Raw genomic sequence first — 20,081 nt, 5'->3', positions numbered from 1 at the left:
AATGGACTTTCTAAGCTTGTGGGTTAAAAAATGGGTCAAAAAATGATTTTTGGATATGTATATATGTTGGAAGGGAGTTTTAAGTTAGAAACAAGTAAAAATGATTTTTATTTTTTTAAGTCAAATTTTGTCTCTTTGTGACCCACGTTTTTGCTGATGTGGACACACCCCTATGCTTCCTTCACTTTAAAAAAAGCTAGAGAGAGAAAGTAACCCTTTAGGTCCACATCCTACATTTGTCTTAAAAAAAGGCTAGAAAATCCTACTCAAAACTACCTTCTTCAATGCCCTTACCCCCTAAACCCCACACAACATTAGCCTTAATCCCTAAAAATTAGGATTCCTTACAAGGCCCATGCAAGGTTCATATTTCTCCTAATGGGAAACTTAGCCATTGCAGTTTTTCCCTCAAGAGATCTGGGACAGTCATTCTTGCTAAGTTTCAAATATGCAAGCAATGGAGTACTAAAAGCCTTCCTCTTTTGCATACTGAAATGATCAAGAACCTTGTGCACATACTCTTTTTGATAAAAATACAACAACCTCTTCTTACGGTCATGAATAATGTGCATACCCAAAATGTGATTGGCTTCACCCAAATATTTCATGCCAAGTTGACTTTTTAGCTTGGTTTTCAAGTCAGCAATGTCCTTCTTGGAATGACCAGCAATAAGCATGTCATCTACATAAAGGATAAGCATAATAAGTTATCCATTGGGTTGTCTTTTCACATAAAGACATGGATCCTCATTATTGCGCTTATAGCCTAGGGAACGCATAAATGCATCAAAATTTTGATACGATTGTCTGGATGATTGCTTCAAGCCATAGAGACTTTTCATAAGCTTACAGACCAAATGTTCCTTGCCCTTCAGCGCAAACCCTTCACGTTGCTGCGTATAAATCTCTTCCTCGAGATCACCATGTAAGAAAGTTGTAATGACATCCATTTGATCAAGGTCCATATCCAGTGGCAACCAAAGCAAGCAACATTCTTAGTGTGGTCATCTTGACCACTGGGGAAAAGATTTCCTGGAAATCAACACCATATTCTGCTTGAAACCTTTGGCCACTAACTGAGCTTTGTAATTTTCAATCTTCTTCTTGTAAACCCATTTACATGGCAATGCTTTCCTACCTTTTGGCAGTGGAACAAGTTCCCATTTTTTTTTCTTTGCAATACTGGACAGCTCCCTCTTCACAGCATGTTCCCACTGAACCTTATCATTGGCTAGCATAGCCTCTTTGTAACAAGAAGGCTCACCACTATATGTCAATAAAACAAAATCCACGCCTGCAACAAAACGTTATGGCAGATGTGAGACTCTTTGAGATCTCCGCAGCTGATCAGAACTCGTACTAGCTTGTGTAGTAAGTGGCTCGGGAGTTGTCTGGACAGGAGGCGATACATCAAAAAATGTCATTTTCCAAAATTCAACCTCTTTCACTCCCTGTCTATGCATCTTAGTCTCATTAAATACAACATCACTACTACATATCACTAATCAACTTTTCGGATCCCATAAACGATAGCCAAATTGACCATCTACACCATAGCCAATGAAGATGAATTTCCTGGACATAGGATCTAGCTTATCACACAACTTTTTGGGTACATGTGCATCAGCTTCACAGCCAAATGTGCGGAGTTCTTCATAAGACAATTTATGTCATGACCATACCTCCAAAGGTACATGAAATTGTAATGAATCATGTGGTGATCTATTGATCAAGTACACGGCTATGTATATGGCTTTAGCCCAAATAGAAATTTAATACTCTTTTTGAATGTCAATCTAAACGATCACCTGGACACAGCAAAGGAGGCCGAGAGCAGTCACCGTTCGGTCACTGGTGACGAGTTGGTGCAACCACCAAGTGGTGCTTCGTGTGTTTCAGAAGGTGTTGAGTTGCCAAAGGGAGCTTTGCCAACAAATGTGCTCCCTACCATCCCCATCGATGATCATCATTATGTAATGATTAATGACATCATGGAACTGTTTGACTTGAGAGAGAACTACTACCTTGCTATAGTTGCTCAAAATCTACAAGAGGATGACAATATAATCGACCCTGTCGATGACAAGTATCCCGGGGAGGTCACCTAATAAAAATGTAACCTATCACGTGAGTTCAATAGAAGGGTATTTAAAGTTATTGAAACTTACAGAAACATATATACAGAAGGGTATTATTTTTTCAAATTCGAAAAAAACTTACAGACTTTAAAAGAAAAGCGTACATCATATTCTTAACAAAATTCACAGATAAGGGGTTTTACAAACATGTCTTGAACGCACGTTATATGGTAGTTTTACAGATAGTGAAACCCCCGAGACAAGTATTCTGTCATGGATGCTCATGTAAAAGCGGGTGAGTTTATGAAACCAACAAAGGCACTAGAAATGATATACAAGGATGCAGCCACATGTGCCGTGATTCTTCCAACGGAGTTAGAGTTCAGGGCAGTACAGGAAAGGCTTGAATTCATAGAGATGGGGATAATTTCTCCATCAACTACATTGACATCTTCCTCATCCTCTACAAACGAGAGTACAATTGACTTATGGAATGTTGCATTACTCAAAGAATATAAAAATCAAAAGATATACTACTGGGTACATATTTTTTTGCTTCCCTGTATGAGAGATTCATGTGTATATACCAACACTTGGCTTTTATTTCTCGTAGCTCGTAGTCTATGATGATAAGTTCATTCCTCGTCCCCCTGGACGAGGTAAAGGAGACTTGGGAAAGAATTTCTCCCTTAGTCAGTACTTGGAGAATTTGAACGCACCAAACTTCCTCTACTTCCATTACAGCTTCTCCGAGGACAAGGCTGAATTCCCTCATTTTGTATTGAAGACACTCTCAAGATATCCAGGAGGAGCGGCCATCAGATGGAACGCAGAAGAGGTGATACTGCTAGACAAGCAAGCAGTGATCTCAATTTTTGGTGTAGGGCCTAGCATGTATAGCCTACACATTTGCTACTTTTTTTTCACATGTTGCGTATGGTCTAGCTTGTGGAATCATAGACCCACGCCACTTGCCAATATATGAAAAACATGATCTGATCAGAAAAAAGCAGCCAATCATTCAACTTATAGAAGAGGCTTCGCAGGTTGAGGCATCTGAGGAGACCCAATTGCTGGACCTCAACGTGCTTGCGAGAGATGCTGATGATGAAATGCATCATTCAAAGAGACCAAGGCACAAGGAAGAGGGTCCTTCAGATAAGGAAAAGAGGCCTGAATATTTCGTATCATTTCCAAATGACTAGAAATAAATAGAATGTATTTGTTTTATGCATCAAAGTTAGATTGATTATGTAACAGTGTCTTGCAATGTACTTTTTTGTTGCAACCATCGTTCACATTATTATAAAAAGTTGAAATGATAAGAGTATCAATGTCTTGCCGCATTTTTAATTTTGTTGCAACCATCATTTACAATATGAAAATTTGTTACAATTGATTCTTCTAAATACATTAAGTTTGGTGTTTGGATCGTGCTATGGCTGAGAGTTATGGCATAACTTGCAACGGTGTTGTCCAAACCCTTCCCATGTGCTGGTTTTGTAGCCGCCAATCTGCATGTTGTCAAATTGCAGACGGTAACTCCCATATCTCCTTTCTTTGCCCTTTTTAAAGCTAATCTCACTGCATGGACAATCTGACTTTGCTTGACTTGTTCCTTGTGAGGTGACTTGTGCATTAGTTTTCGATACGTCCATTAGACTTTGTCCACACCACCTCCATGTCGAGTGTGATTGAAATAACCAGTACGAGCTTGGTAGTGGGTTTTTTCCATGCCCTTTGTAGACCAAACACCCTGTTGGAATTAAGGTTGCAGAGAAACGCACACAGCTTGGAGAAGACGAAGGAAGCTCAAGGCACACGATAGAGAGTGTATTACTTAGTGTGCAATGGAAAGATAGACAGCCCTAGAGTGATGGGCGTATATACAATGCGCGGGGAGAAAAACCTCCTAAAGAGGGGAAAAATGCCCCGACGGTCCTAGTGTGTTCACACACATCACTACCACATGTATATGGTAACAAATCCCCCCCTGGAGTGATGCAGTGAACGAGAGCTGACACATGAGTAAAGGGAAGTGCCATGTCCTAAGGACATGATCAGTCCACAAAGGGGAGTAAGCCCAAAGCTTTGCGGAAAGCTTCAAGCTTCTCACGAGACAATGCCTTTGTGAATAGATCTGCAAGGTTGGCCTGTGTTGGCACATAAGCCAAGCTGATCTCTCCTGCTAAGAGCCTCTCCCTGACATAGTGGTAATGCACCTCAATGATTTGTGCAAGCATGAAAAACTGGGTTCCTCGCAACTGCCAATGCGCTCTGACTGTCAGTGTAGATAGTGTTGGCAGTGTCCTGTCCAACACCCAAATCAGCCATAAGGTGTCTGAGCCATACACACTCAACTGTAGGTGTGAAGACTGCCCTGTACTCATCCTCACAACTCGAAGTGTCCATAGTAGGTTTCTTCTTGCTCAACCATGATATACATGAACTACCAAGCATGAAACAAAAACCACTTGTGGACACTCGCGTGTCAAAACAACCAGCCCAGTCTGAGTCCGAAAAAGCATGTCAGGATGGCGCCAATGATCCCCCCTTGGGATAAAACAAGCCAAGGTGTAAAGTGCCACTAAGGTAGCGGAAAATCCTCTTGATAGCCTACTAATGCTTAGACCCTAGGCTATGCATGAATCTGCTGACCTGTGAGACTGCAAACTGAATATCTGGCCTTGTGTTGCATACATAAATGAGGCAGCCAATAGCAGTTTGGTAAAGAGTGACATCAACAGGATCACCAACATCATGTAGACTCAACTTCAAACCTGTTTCCATGGGAGTGGAAATAGGTTTGCAATCCTCAAGTCCAAACTTACATAGCAATGTCTCTATGTAACTTTTCTGACGCAAGGAAATACCACCATCACACTGCTTAAACTGTATACCCAAGTAATGATGCAATAGCCCCAAATATTTCATCTTGAAAGTAGCATTCAAATCAGCCTTAAATTCAGCAATATGTCTCTCATTTGGTCCAGTGATCAGCAAATCATCAACATAAAGAACCACAATGAGAAGTACACCACCCTCAACCTTTCATACAATGTTCTTTCTGTTGGACTGTTACAAAAGCCTCGTTCAACCAAATGAGTATCAGCTTTCTCATACCAAGCACGAGGAGATTGCTTCAACCCATACAAAGCCTTCTTACATTTGCACACTTTGTCCTCTTGTCCTTTTATGACAAAACCGCAAGGCTGCGTGACATAAACTTCCTCAAATATGTCACCATTCAAGAAAGCAGTAACAATGTCTGATTGATGTACATCCCAACCAAAATGAGCTGCCAATGCACATAGAAAATGCACAGTAGTCATACGACAAGTGGGAGCAAAAGTCTCTTTATAATCTATGCCTTTTTGTTGTGCATAACCCTTTGCAACAAGTTGAGCCTTATGGCGATCAATCTCACCATCCGGCTTGCGTTTCAACTTGTAAACCCACTTCGTACCAATGGCCTTTTTGCCAGGAGGCAAATCACATAAAGTCCATGTGTCATTTTCTATGAGTGCATCATATTCTGATTGCATGGCAGCCATCCAATTTTCTGAATTCTGTGCTTCATCAAAAGACAGAGGCTCCTCAAGATCATGTAAGATAGACACAACCAAAGAAAACAATCTGATGCATAAGATGCATGGCGAGAGCCTGAACGAGTACGACTAGACAATGGTGCATCCAATTTACTGTCACGCAAAGTGTGCACCAGCCTTTTTGGCATACCTCTAGCCTACTCATTTTCAGCCCTTTCCTCATCAAGTACATCATGTACATCTGCATCAGTAATAGGCTGATCTAAAACATTTTTAGAAACCCCCATAGGCTGTACATTTGCCTCATTGGAACTTACATTCATATTTCCACCACTGAAAAGAGGCAACAAAGTGTCATAAATGTCTTGTGAGCTTACATTATTGTCTCTAGTACATGACAGCCAGGGCTGAACAGAATCTTCCACAAACACTGCATCCCAAGAAACCAGAATACGTTTGGTTTGCGGATGATACAACCTGTAACCTTTGCTTTCAGCACTATAACGAACAAAAATACATTTGAAAGCCTTATCATCCAATTTTCTGCATTGCACTTGTGGCACCAAAGCATATGCCAAGTAGCCAAAAACACACATGTGCTCAATAGAAGGCTTTCTATCATGCCATGCTTCATATGGAATAATAGACTGCAAATCGTTCATAGGACACCTGTTAAGTACATAAGTGGCACACATTATGGCTTCAAGCCAAAAAGAATGCGGCAAAGCTTGACTTTTGACCGTACATCGTGCCATTTCCGTTAGTGACCTAATTTTCCTCTCAGCAACACCATTTTGCTGAGGTGTATAAGGCACTGTACATTGGTGTTTTATCCCACAACTAGCGAGAAATGCATTAAATTTATGAGACATATACTCCCCCCCTCGATTGAAACGGAGGGTGCCCATAGTACATTTCGAGACATTTTCAGCCATAGCCAGAAATTGTTTGAAGCACATAAAAACTTAGGACTTCACTTTAAGACGGAAATACCCATGCATGCCTGGAGTAATCATCAATGAAAGTCACGAAGTACAGGTAATTTCCCAAGGACAGAGTTTGCATGGGCCCACAAACATCATTGTGCACAAGTTGCAACCTGCATGTGGCCCGAACTGAACCATCCTTTGGAAACTTAGAACTCTGCATCTTACCTAAAATATAGCCTTCACAAACATGTTTGACAGGTGCTTCAAGAGGCGGCAAAGAAGCAACCATATCAGAATTTTGCAAACGCAGCAAACTGGCAAAATTCAGATGACCAAAACATGCATGCCAAAGTTTTGCATCTGAAATAGCCCTTGAATCTGCAACATCATTTGCAAAATTTTATCCACACTTGTCATACAAGGTGAGCTTATACAGCCCACGACACAAAAGGCCAGATGCAACAATTTCATCACCAAAACTGAGATCATGAATTGTACATCTGTCATCCACAAATTTGACTACAAGTCCAAGTCTAGCAAGTGCGGATACAGATAACAGATTCTTCTTGATCCTAGGTACATAAAGTGCATCAACAAGTGTGAAAGAACTGCCATTAGCAGCAATAAGCACAATCTTTACAACTCTCTAAACTGGATAAGAGGCATTGTTGGCACAAGTGACTGAACTCCCATGAGGGACAGACTCGAGAGAGGTAAACAATTCACGATGTGAGGTAATGTGCTTTGTAGCACCGCTATCGAAATACCACACATGTGAATCTGTAGCAACTGACAAGCATGCATCATGGACAGCAGAATTGTAAGTGCACTATGCGCTAAAATTAAATCCCATTCTGCATCAACATCAGCATTACAATCTCCTTTTACAGAAGACTCAACAATGGCTGCATTTGTAGTGGAACCAGCATTTGCAGTGGAACCACCCTCTTTCTTCTTAGACTCTTTTGCCTTCAACTTAGGACACTGCTTGATCAAGTGATCATTAGCTTTGCAATAATGGCAACACATCTTCTTTTTGCCCTTATCACCAGAATTTCCAGACGAAGTTCTTCCAGCAGAAGCATTAGGAACAGTATTTTTTCCGCTCTCGCAACAGAATTATAAGAAGTGGCTGCATTGCTGTTACCAACCTTCTTTGAGAAGCAATAAAAGCCTGTTCAAATGCATGCTGTCTAGTCCTATTTTTTCTGGAAAGTGACTCCTGCAAAATAGCAATGTGCATAATGCATCAAACTTGACAACTTCTGGATTTCCTTGGGTCATCAGTCTGTACTAGCAAAAGTCTGGTAGGAATCTGGTAAGGCATCAAGAACAGTCTGCACAAGGGAGCTGTCTGAAATGACCTCCTACAGAAATAAGTTGCTCATTGATATCCTTGACACTAGCAAGGAAAGTGTCCATATCATCTTCCTCATGCATAATCTTCGACTCCAGCTCTTTACGCAGCAAATCAATTTTAGCCTCATTGCGACTTGCATAAAGACCAGCCAAAATATCCCAAGTCTGTTTTGTAGATTTTGTTGAACGGATGTGAGGAACAATGGTGCGCTTCACAGACAGCGCAATCAAGCATGAGCCTGCGTATCCTTTAAATCCCAACGAGCTTGTTCTACCGTAGGCAAAACAACTCTAATAGCAGCAATCCTTGTAGCAAGACCTACAACATCCTCAATATCGCCTACATCCTCAGAACCAGGACGTACATCAATGCCCTACACAATGTTCCAGATGCCCTTTGACACAAGAATGTGTTGCATCATATAAGCCCACATAGGGTAATTGTCCCCATCCAGCCTGTCCTCAGCAGCAAACATCTTGAACACATCTGTGTTGTTGTTGTCATCCATGGTAAATGTTGCACCTGATGTGAAAACTGTCCGAAAATAGGAGAAACAGAGCGGGAACAACACGTGCTATATAGCACAAACCGTAGAAGACTATAAGGCACATGTTATGGAGAGAACGGCACTGACAGAAATTTTGCACAAAATGATGAAATAGCCTGTGCAGTACTACCTGTAGTGGAAACGGAGGCCGAAATGAGCCCGAATCAAAAATCTGAGCAAACCAAGCTCTACGACAGATAATGTACTGCACACAAAGCATGTAGACATTATAAGAATGAGTATTTTGAATTCAAAATATTATCATGTCATCAAAACAATTACGGTACCATGTAGTGAGTAATATGTTGATTTGTCCATGCACTTATGAATGTCTTGTGGAAGATCTCCACAACTTCTTGGAATGTTGTATAGTTTCCATCAGTCCACGAGTTCAATTCACAGAACTTGAATATTGTGTCCAAGGTTTTCCATACCTTTGCTTTGCGAGTCCTTGCTGCACCATTGTCTGCATGGTCAACTAGAAGATTGTGCATATTTTTCCACATGTTGTATCCTAATGCTTGTCTTTCTTGTGCACTTTGGCTTTTGTGTTGTCGTCTGGTTGTGTGGGCAGTGAAAGGAAGAGCCGGGATTTCACACCACCAACGAAAAGTTTCTTTGGTAAATCTTGGCCATTTTTCGATCTCTTCTCATCATTATCTATCTTAAAAAGTCCTCCGTGCAAACCCATTTTTGAGAAGGTTGTCTCTAAGGTTGAGATTGCCCTTTGCTTCACAGAGAGAGGCCGAGTGGTCCAGGCAAAACAAATGTAGAGAAACATTATTTTTTTTCTTATTCTACAAAGTGCATGCATTATGCATATGTGTACTCTAGATAGTGGAATATCCAAAATGTGCCGAAAGTTAGAGTCTCATAGATTTCTATCTGGAGCTCTTCTCCAAAATGGTTTGTCAAGGATGTGAGCCCCTCCCATATAATACAAGCAAGGACTTTTTCTTGTTGCTTCTTTGGAAACAATGTACATGCATTTCAAGGTTTTTAGGTCTCTAGCCATGTGCCACTCTACATTGTAGGATCCCATACCCTCCACATCCAATTTCTTTCCATTTCTCTATTCACTTATTGTTTTTGGTATGTTTGTTTGTTGAAAAACCCAATTCAATATATCAAATTTCTCAATGGGCACCTGAAAGGATAAATTTGAACTTATTATAATGCATATTCGAAAGCATTTACCTGAAACATAACGATAAATTATCTTAAACATAACTTCTACGCACCTTGAACGTCGCAAGGAGGAAAATGTTGTGCTCGGTTTGCGCACTTAAGTTTCAAGGATCATCTGGTCCAATGCTTGCATCCAGATCTCTATTCATAAGTGTGATTGTGACTCGCTCAACCTTTGTCTCCTTTACAAGCTCGCACTCATCTAGCTTGATGACAAACTTCAGGATGCCGTTGCACTCTTCAGGAGTAACATCGAACAATTGCACAATGTATGGCTGCAGCGCGATCATATCATAAAAAATATTCTTATAATTGTCATAGACCATTTCTTCTCCTTTTGGCGATCTGTATTTCGATTCAATGTGGAAAGGACTTCCTAGCTTTTGAAGCACCTCCTCGTTGACTTCACGTCTTGTTTTTTGAATAGAGAAAGGGTTTGGAAGTAGCGTGTGCTTGATGTGGAACTTTTTGACTTGTCTTTGCATAGACCTGAGTAAGAGGAGTTAGGAATCAAAACCCTTTTCTAGTGGAATAGCACTGCAAATGATGCAAAACCCTTTTCTAGTGGAACAACACTTCAAATGATGCTACATACCTGAAAACAACAGTATATCCCTTATTGGATATACCAGCTTCATCCAAAATTGATAGAAGGTCCCGTGCAGATGTATACAATCTCACTCACTATGAGAATCTACAAGTGTTTACTGCGCTGTTTTACCGCATTTTGTATAGAGAAGGTGAAAATTCAAGTAGAGAAACAAGATAGAGGAGATATTACCGTGATTGTTTTTGCTATTATTATCGCATATATTACCGCTGTTATATCCGACAGCCAAATTCAGCGCCTAAACTTACAAATTTGTGGCTTAACCCCTCCCCTCCTCCCTTTAAATTTTGGTTTTACCTCCTCTCAATAAAAATCAAAGAATATTGTATATAATTTTTAAATTTAAAAAAGAAGAGAGAGAGAGAGAGGGGGGGGGGGGGGGGGGGGAAGAAGGATGTGGGGGATATAAGATTACACTTGGTTACAATTAAAATATTCATTGTCAATTGATTAACATAATTGAGCATATTTTCAAATTTAAAGAGAGGAAGAGGGGGAGGGAGAGATGAATGGATTACACGACCAATTTAAAATTTCATAACTGCAAAATGTTTATGAATCATCTTCCCAAAGATCTCTACATGAAGCATCATCCAATTCTAAGTCCATGGCTGCTAAATCAATAGAGAGAAACGGAATTGTCGTTTGTGGATGCATTGCCTTCATCATCTTTGAGTTCGTGATCCTCCATCTCATCATCTTCATCATCATGACAATCACCCTCACTAAGACTTGCTGCCACCGGACTTGATTCATCGACCTCTCTCTCCTCTGTTTCCACCTCATCCAAATTCGGAGGTGGAAGAGGGTCGAAGATAGTCTCCACTTCATTAGTGGAAAAAATGGTTATCCCCCGAGGTGTTACGGGAATTACAAACCAAATTTTTGGTTGGTGGTATCATAAAATCTAATATCTAACTAACCCAAATGATTTTCTCATATTAAATTGATCACTTAATGTGGGAGAATAAACGGGAACAAGTGTTAAGATATAGGTATGTGCTTATAGATCTATCTCAACACGGGGCCAATGGTAAAGGGGCCCAAAAGGGAGATGGTCTATCAAAGAGCAAGGCTAACCAATGGAGCATAAGACCTTAGGGTTAGCTTCATTGAAGACCTCCAATAAATGTGTGTAAAAGTCCTTTGACCTTAAGTAAGCTAGGGTTGAGCTTGAGGTGGGAACCCGGTCCAAGCTCAAGGTGCTTGCCATGCTTGAGGTGTTTTTCATGCTTGAGGTGCTTGATTAAGATGCTTGAGGTGCTTGACTGGCTCCATGCTTGAGGTGCTTGACTTGCTGCATGATTAAAGTACTTGAGGTGCCTTGAGAAGCTTGCCTAAGATGCTTGTGGGAACACCCCCTAGTTCAAGTGCTTTGTCATGCTTGGTGAGTAAGGTGCTTGATCACCTAAAATTCAAAAGCATTCCTACAAGAGGGGGGGCGAGCCCTTTTCCTAGGGGCTAGAGAGAGAACACCCACTTACACGCACAAGGGAATCCCAACTTGAAGAGGCAGCAAGGACACATGTCAGGCCCCTACCCATGTTACCTTCATGTGTTGCTTGAAGCCTATTGGCTAGGCTTCAAAGGGGTCCAATGATAAATTACATGAATTATCTAATTGTTTTAGAATTTATCAAGTCCTCTCTCTCAAAGGGGAAAGGGGGACACTTGTCCCAAGGCTACCCATGTTGCTTGTAATGGCTCTTGCTTGTGATTGGCTAGGCCTGGAGGGGTCCAATGAGCTTCAGGCATGAGCTACAAGGGGGGGTCGACCCAAGCAAGCTAGGGGCGTGCCTAGGGGGTATACTCACCCATACACACTCACAAGCACTCTCATTGTGTGATATGAAAAGTGCAAGAGCTCCCTCTCCAAGCAAGTAGAGGTTGAGAGCCTACACCAACACTCTTGGCTATGGAGTGCAAATCCAACCAAGAGCCATGCTTCAATGCTTAAGCTTGCCATATCCTTCTTCTTCATTACTATGCTATTATGTATGCTAGCAACAAGAGTATGATAAGTGAGGAACTAATTCTTTCTCCTACGAAATGTTTCTTCTTCCTCTTCCCTACCCTCATTCCCTGCTAGCTCTCTCCACCTTCGAAGGTGTTTGAGGTCTTGGGACTGAGGCTTGGGATAGTTAAATCTTTCTTCAAGTTTATGTTATGTTTGTGGTGCATGAAGCCTTCCATCTTCATGGCATCACCTAGGTCACAAGGAACACAAAGACTGTATTGTAACAAGTCTCTCTTTATGGGAGAAATCATAATACAAATGCCTATTGGAGGGGGGACCGGCTCCACATAAATCCGGTCCTCAATTGTTGTCATGTTCTCTAAACTCTCTCTCTTGCAAAAGTATTGTCTATGCCAAGTTAACTAATTTCTATGATTATGTTGCTATCTTCAATTATGTCTACCCTCTATGCTCACAAAATCATTTCTTGAAAGTACTCTCATTAAATTCCGCTATTCTCAAATTGAATAGGCAAATTCCATTACATTGGTATCAGAGCATTTGGTTTCTCTTTTCTTGCTTAAGAAGAGAGGTCCTTAAGTAGCCTATAAATGGTTGATGTTGTTAATTATAATAGAGTAAGTGGAACTGGGATCTAATGCCGGTTTTGTTAAGCCCACTATGTGGGGGATGGTGCACACCTCGGGAGCTTTGGACTTAATAATGGAGTGTTTTTAGACTTGCCTACGGCTTTACCATTATTGAGCCATAAGAAATCCGAAAGGAGCTAGCCCTTGGCAACTCTGCTATGTTAGACCTACTCCTCTACTCTCTATAATTAACCACTTTGAGCCGTGGGTGTAGATACTTAAGAGCCGATTTTCAAAGGCTAAGAGGAGTGGCAACTAAGGTTTTGAATTGCCAAAGCATACACTAAGTACATACATAAAATTTTGTTAACATGGCTGACAATAATCAAGAGAGTACAATGAACATTGATAGCTTTGATTTTGCACATGAAGGTGCTAATGATGATGCTCCCATGTTTGTGAATTATCTTGTGACTAGGTTGCAACAAGCTATGGGCAACCCTACCTTGCAAGCCGAAGTTACTCAACAACTTCGTGCCTATGGAATTTCCCTTCCTCTCCAAGAGGAGAGAGAGCTTAGGAGGCCTCTTGAAGAGACCCCCAAAAGAAGACTCTCTCCCATTCGAGAGGAGGAATCCAAAGAGAAAGAAAGCAATGAAAGTCTAAGTTCTTCTGAAGATGTGGCTCCACGAAGAAGGCGGTCTAAATGATCGCCTACTCCTCCCAAGAGGAAAAGAGCAACCCATAGTCCTTATCCTCATCACTCTCAAAGGCAAGAGAGGAAACAAAGGAAGAAAAGGGCTAGGAAGAGGTCACCCTCTTCTCCTTCTTCTTCACCTTCCTTCTCTTCCGATGAAAGTTATGGCTATTCTCCTAGAGAATACAAGAGGGGAGGGCATCGCAAATCATTTCCTGCATGGCGAAGGTCACAAAAGCTAAAGAAGTTCAAGGAGGGAGGAAAGAGTATCTCTTTTCTCACCTACGATGGCACCTTTGGTGCTACCGACAAAGTGTTGGCCTTCATCCAGCAATTTGATGCGGCCTTTGGGGACGAGGGCTTCACAGAGTCCTCCAAGCTACACCATGTAGCTATGCACTTCCAAAAATCCGCTCGTCAATGGTGGGCTAGCCTTCGTGGCAATGGAGAAGCCCCAAAGACATGGAAAACTCTACGAGTTTCCATCATGAAGCAATTTCTTCCAAGCGATACTAAAGATAAAGTTCTTACCGAATGGCGCGGCTTGAAGCTCCTCTCTCATGAGTCTATCAACAAGTATGTAGATAAGTTTTGGGATTTACATCTCAAAGCTACTGTCTTTCAAAAGATAGACTTTGCCGAGCAAAGACAACAATTCTGTGCGGGATTACCTGAAGAGATGGCCGAATATATCAACTCTCAACGGCTCGGTACTATTACCGAAGTAATCCACCACACCATGGTTGCTTCACGCATCAATTTCCATCAAGGGGCTAGACGTAATGTCAAGCCCATGGAAAACAAAGATAAAAATGATGCAAAGGGGAAATCCAATGCTCAAAATAATTCCCAAGGCACTTCCAACAACAACAACAACAATCGGTCCAAGGAGAAGGGAGTTTACAAAGGTAAAAACAAACTCTCTCCTGAAGAGCTTGAAGCTTTTCGCAAGGACCATAAGTGTTTCAAGTGTGGCGAGCAAGGACATGGCTATCGTTCTTGCCCCAAGAAGAATACTCGCAATGAGACTCCTAGGGCTTCCACCATCGAAGCTCCAAAAGAGGATGCTCATTGCAAAGGATCATCACTCTCCTATGCTTGGGGAAAGGTACGAGAGCATGATGCCTTCATCTTGTTTGACCCTGGCTCTACTCTCAACTTCATATCAATAGAGTTGGCCACCAAGTTGGGCATTCAAGCTTTTGAGATGGGAGATATAGTAACAGCTGATGCAGCTTTCAAGGGACAACAAGCCTCCGTTACTCCCTTGATTGGGAAGTTGAGGCTTCATGTCCAAAGCTATGTCGACAAAGAAGACTTCTTCATCTCTCCCCTCCAACATCAGGATGTTATCCTAGGGGCACCATGGTTTGATCGCATGGCTGCCAACATGAAGTTCCCTGAAAGGAGAATTTACTTCACCTACAGGGGAAAGAACATGTATGTAGATGCTAGTGAGCGTGGTCGCACTATTCCACTTGTAAATCCTCTTTCTTTTGATAAATCAATGAAGAGCTCAGTTTCTGTGTACATGATTTATGTCAAAGAGTCTCTAAAAGCTAATAATGTTTCATCAAATGAAAATGATAGGAATCAAGAAGATTTAGACTTGTCTACTTTTCTAAAAGGATTCCAAGATGTGTTCATCGATGATATCCCTATGGACCTACCTCCAAAACGAGGGGATGATGACCATCGTATTGAGCTCCTTCCAGGAAGCTCACCGCCTAACAAACCTCCTTATCGATTCTCACAAGCTCAACAAGCGGAGATCATGAGGCAAGTACAAGAGCTGGTAGACAAAGGGATGGTGAGGCCTAGTTCCTCTCCCTTTTGTTCTCCAGTCCTTTAAGTGCAAAAGAAAGATGGTACATACCGTATGTGTGTGGACTATCGAGCACTAAACCATATCACTATTAAAAACAGATTTCCCGTACCTCGGGTAGAAGATCTGTTTGATAAGCTACAAGGCTCTACCTACTTCAGTAGGATTGACCTTAAGAGTGGCTATCATCAAATAAGGATAGTGGATGAGGATATCTTAAAGACCGCGTTTCGCACAACATTTGGTCTTTATGAATATCTAGTCATGCCTTTTGGCTTGACTAATGCACCAGCTACGTTCAATCGTTTGATGGAGAAAATTTTTAGACCATATCGAAAATTCACTGGAGTGTTCTTCGATGATATCATCATCTACTCCAAGTCTTTGGAGGAACATAAGCAACATCTCCAAGTGATTTTTCAAGCCTTGAGGGAGAACAAACTTTTTCTCAACCAAAAGAAAAGTGAATTCTTCCTTCAAGAGATTCAATATCTAGGCCATATTATCTCTCACGATGGTATTCGTATGGATCCATCAAAGTTAGAGGTAATAAAATCATGGCCTAACCCAAGGAATCTACATGAGCTAAGAAGCTTTATTGGTATGTGTGCATACTATAGACGCTTCATAGCAAAATTCTCTCAAGTGGCAGGACCACTACACGACTTAACCAAGAAGAACGTTAAGTTTGTATGGACTGCTAAGGAGAAAAATGCTTTTGAAAAACTCAAAGAGAAGCTTACTTCCCAACCAGTCCTCGTGCTTCCGGATCTCTCAAAGCCCTTTGAGGTCCAATGTGATGCTTGTGGTGATTGCCTTGGAGCGGTTTTGCTTCAAGAAGGGCATGCCATAGCATATGAGAGCCGAAGGCTCAATGGTGATGAACGAGTCTTGGGCATTTATGAGAAAGAGCTTTTAGCTGTTCTACATGCCCTAGACACATGGAAGCACTACCTATTGGGACTCCATTTATCCTACGAACCGACCACCAAAGTCTCAAGTATTTCATGACGCAAACCAAGCTTTCTGACAAACAAATGAGGTGGGCAAATTTTCTTTCGCAATTTAATTTTCATATTGCTCACATAGCTGGTAAGCACAATCAAGGTGCCGATGCACTTTCACGACGACCAAAAGTTAATGCGGTGTCTATAGCTACTCACAATGATCTATCCTCTATGATAGATGAGTATGCTACTAACCCTGACTTTAGAGACATAATGTCAGCCCTTGCTTTGGGGAAGAAAGACGAACCATTCACCTTGCAGGATGGTTATCTTCTTCACGGCAGTAGGCTATGTGTTACCCATTCCCTTCGTGAGAAGGTTATGTATGAATCCCATGCTCCTCCATATGCAGGGCATAGAGGTATTCAACCTACTCTCCGAGGAGTAGAGACGTATTTCTATTGGCCTACCATGAAAGTGGACATACAAGAGTATGTTTCAAAATGTGTAGTATGCCAAAAGACCAAGTATGATAGAGGGAAGCAACCTGGATTACTCCAGCCATTGCCTATTCCAAATTCACCATGGGAGAGTATATCCATGGATTTCATCTTTGGATTACCCAAGTCTATCCATGGGAATACAGGAATATGGACAATAGTCGACAGGTTTAGCAAGCAAGCACATTTTATTCCTGTCAAAAAGACTATTAAGGCACATCAAATGGCAACTCTCTTCATATCTCAGATTTTCAAACACCATGGATTACCCACATCCATCGTGTCAGATAGAGATCCTAGAATGACCAGTAATTTCTGGAAAGGTCTCTTTGAAAATCTAGGAACAAGATTGAATTTCTCTTCGGCCTATCACCCACAAACGGATGGCCAAAGTGAGATAGCCAATCTTACGATACTCGATCTACTCAAGACTTATGTTACCGAAGTAGATCAACGCTCACAATGGGAAAAGTATTTACCGCTAGTAGAGTATGCCTACAATAATACTGTACATACTTCTACGGGCAAAGCACCTTTCGAGATCATAGAAGGAAGACCTAAAAGTCCCTTGCTACTGAAAGTACATGGGAAAATCTTCGCCGCCGATGAGTATAGCCGTGACCTACAAGAATCTTTTCAAAAGATTAGTGAGGCTATAGCCATCTCTCAACAAAGGCAAAAAGCTGCTGCTAATAAGCACAGAAGAGCCTTAATGTTCAAAGAAAATGATTGGGTCTTACTCAAGTTTCCTAAGGCTCGATTAAGGCAAACGACGGGCAAAAATCCTACGGGCCATCAAAAGTATTATGCTAAACTAGCAAAAAGATACTATGGTCCTTTCCAAATCTTGAAGCCTATCAATGAGACGGCTTATCAACTCAAGTTGCCCAACCATTGGCTTATACACAATGCCTTTCATGTAAGCTTACTTAAGCCCTACAAAGGAGAGCCACCAATTGAACCAATTATTGAAGACCCTCCCGAAGTTGAAGACCAAGAAGAGGTGCTACAACCCGAAGCTATCCTTCGGCATGAAGACAAGGTACTACGACATGGTAAGATTATCCGACGGTATCTTATTAAGTTCAAAAATTATCCTTTTGAAGATGCTAAATGGATGCAAGGAGTACAACTTAAGGATAGTATGAACCTTGTCAATGCTTACAATGCTACATTAGAGTAAGCAAATGTACAAATTTCTTTTAAATAACTCATGTTTTTGTCTTATATGACTAGTCCTCTTTTTAATTGTGCACAAAATTTAACTAGTATGCATGCTTAGAATCATGTTTGTGATGACGACGTCTCTCAAACACCAAGTAGAATTTGTCACTCTACTTTGGGAGAATAAAATGGACTAAAGAGCACACATGCTTGCGGCAGCTATGTCTCCCAAGCACCAAATGGATTAGTCATCCATCTTGGAAAGATGTCATAGGGTAAAAAGGGATCCTTTACCCGCTAAGTACGATTGACTAATGACTAAGACTTTATCTTTTCTACCTCATAGTCGAGGACGACTATGATTTCAAGAGAGAGGTAATGTCATAAAATCTAATATCTAACTAACCCAAATGATTTTCTCATATTAAATTGATCACTTAATGTGGGAGAATAAACGGGAACAAGTGTTAAGATATAGGTATGTGCTTATAGATCTATCTCAACACGGGGCCAATGGTAAAGGGACCCAAAAGGGAGATGGTCTATCAAAGAGCAAGGCTAACCAATGGAGCATAAGACCTTAGGGTTAGCTTCATTGAAGACCTCCAATAAATGTGTGTAAAAGTCCTTTGACCTTAAGTAAGCTAGGGCTGAGCTTGAGGTCGGAACTCGGCCCAAGCTCGAGGTGCTTGTCATGCTTGAGGTGTTTTTCATGCTTGAGGTGCTTGATTAAGATGCTTGAGGTGCTTGACTGGCTCCATGCTTGAGGTGCTTGACTTGCTGCATGATTAAAGTACTTGAGGTGCCTTGAGAAGCTTGCCTGAGATGCTTGTGGGAACACCCCCTAGTTCAAGTGCTTTGTCATGCTTGGTGAGTAAGGTGCTTGATCACCTAAAATTCAAAAGCATTCCTACAAGAGGGGGGGCGAGCCCTTTTCCTAGGGGCTAGAGAGAGAACACCCACTCACACACACAAGGGAAGCCCAACTTGAAGAGGCAGCAAGGACACATGTCAGGCCCCTACCCATGTTACCTTCATGTGTTGCTTGAAGCCTATTGGCTAGGCTTCAAAGGGGTCCAATGATAAATTACATGAATTATCTAATTGTTTTAGAATTTATCAAGTCCTCTCTCTCAAAGGGGAAAGGGGGACACTTGTCCCAAGACTACCCATGTTGCTTGTAATGGCTCTTGCTTGTGATTGGCTAGGCCTGGAGGGGTCCAATGAGCTTCAGGCATGAGCTACAAGGGGGGGTCGACCCAAGCAAGCTAGGGGGGTGCCTAGGGGGTATACTCACCCATACACACTCACAAGCACTCTCATTGTGTGATATGCAAAGTGCAAGAGCTCCCTCTCCAAGCAAGTAGAGGTTGAGAGCCTACACCAACACTCTTGGCTATGGAGTGCAAATCCAACCAAGAGCCATGCTTCAATGCTTAAGCTTGCCATATCCTTCTTCTTCATTACTATGCTATTATGTATGCTAGCAACAAGAGTATGATAAGTGAGGAACTAATTCTTTCTCCTACGAAATGTTTCTTCTTCCTCTTCCCTACCCTCATTCCCTGCTAGCTCTCTCCACCTTCGAAGGTGTTTGAGGTCTTGGGACTGAGGCTTGGGATAGTTAAATCTTTCTTCAAGTTTATGTTATGTTTGTGGTGCATGAAGCCTTCCATCTTCATGGCATCACCTAGGTCACAAGGAACACAAAGACTGTATTGTAACAAGTCTCTCTTTATGGGAGAAATCATAATACAAATGCCTATTGGAGGGGGGACCGGCTCCACATAAATCCGGTCCTCAATTGTTGTCATGTTCTCTAAACTCTCTCTCTTGCAAAAGTATTGTCTATGCCAAGTTAACTAATTGCTATGATTATGTTGCTATCTTCAATTATGTCTACCCGCTATGCTCACAAAATCATTTCTTGAAAGTACTCTCATTAAATTCCGCTATTCTCAAATTGAATAGGCAAATTCCATTACAGGTGGATTGCTAGGATATAGATGACCTATAAAATAGAAGCTCAAAGTGAGTAACATTCTTATAAATAACTCTACAAGCAAATAAGAATAAAAAAGGTATATGTCACTCACCTGCTCACAATTGCACGGTAAAACTAAATTGTCATACCTCCCTGT

Source organism: Adiantum capillus-veneris, chromosome 24 (assembly GCF_014529385.1).
Source record: "Adiantum capillus-veneris isolate H3 chromosome 24, ASM1452938v2, whole genome shotgun sequence".
NCBI classification, from domain to species: domain Eukaryota; kingdom Viridiplantae; phylum Streptophyta; class Polypodiopsida; order Polypodiales; family Pteridaceae; genus Adiantum; species Adiantum capillus-veneris.
Note: the sequence above shows the minus strand (reverse complement) of the source record.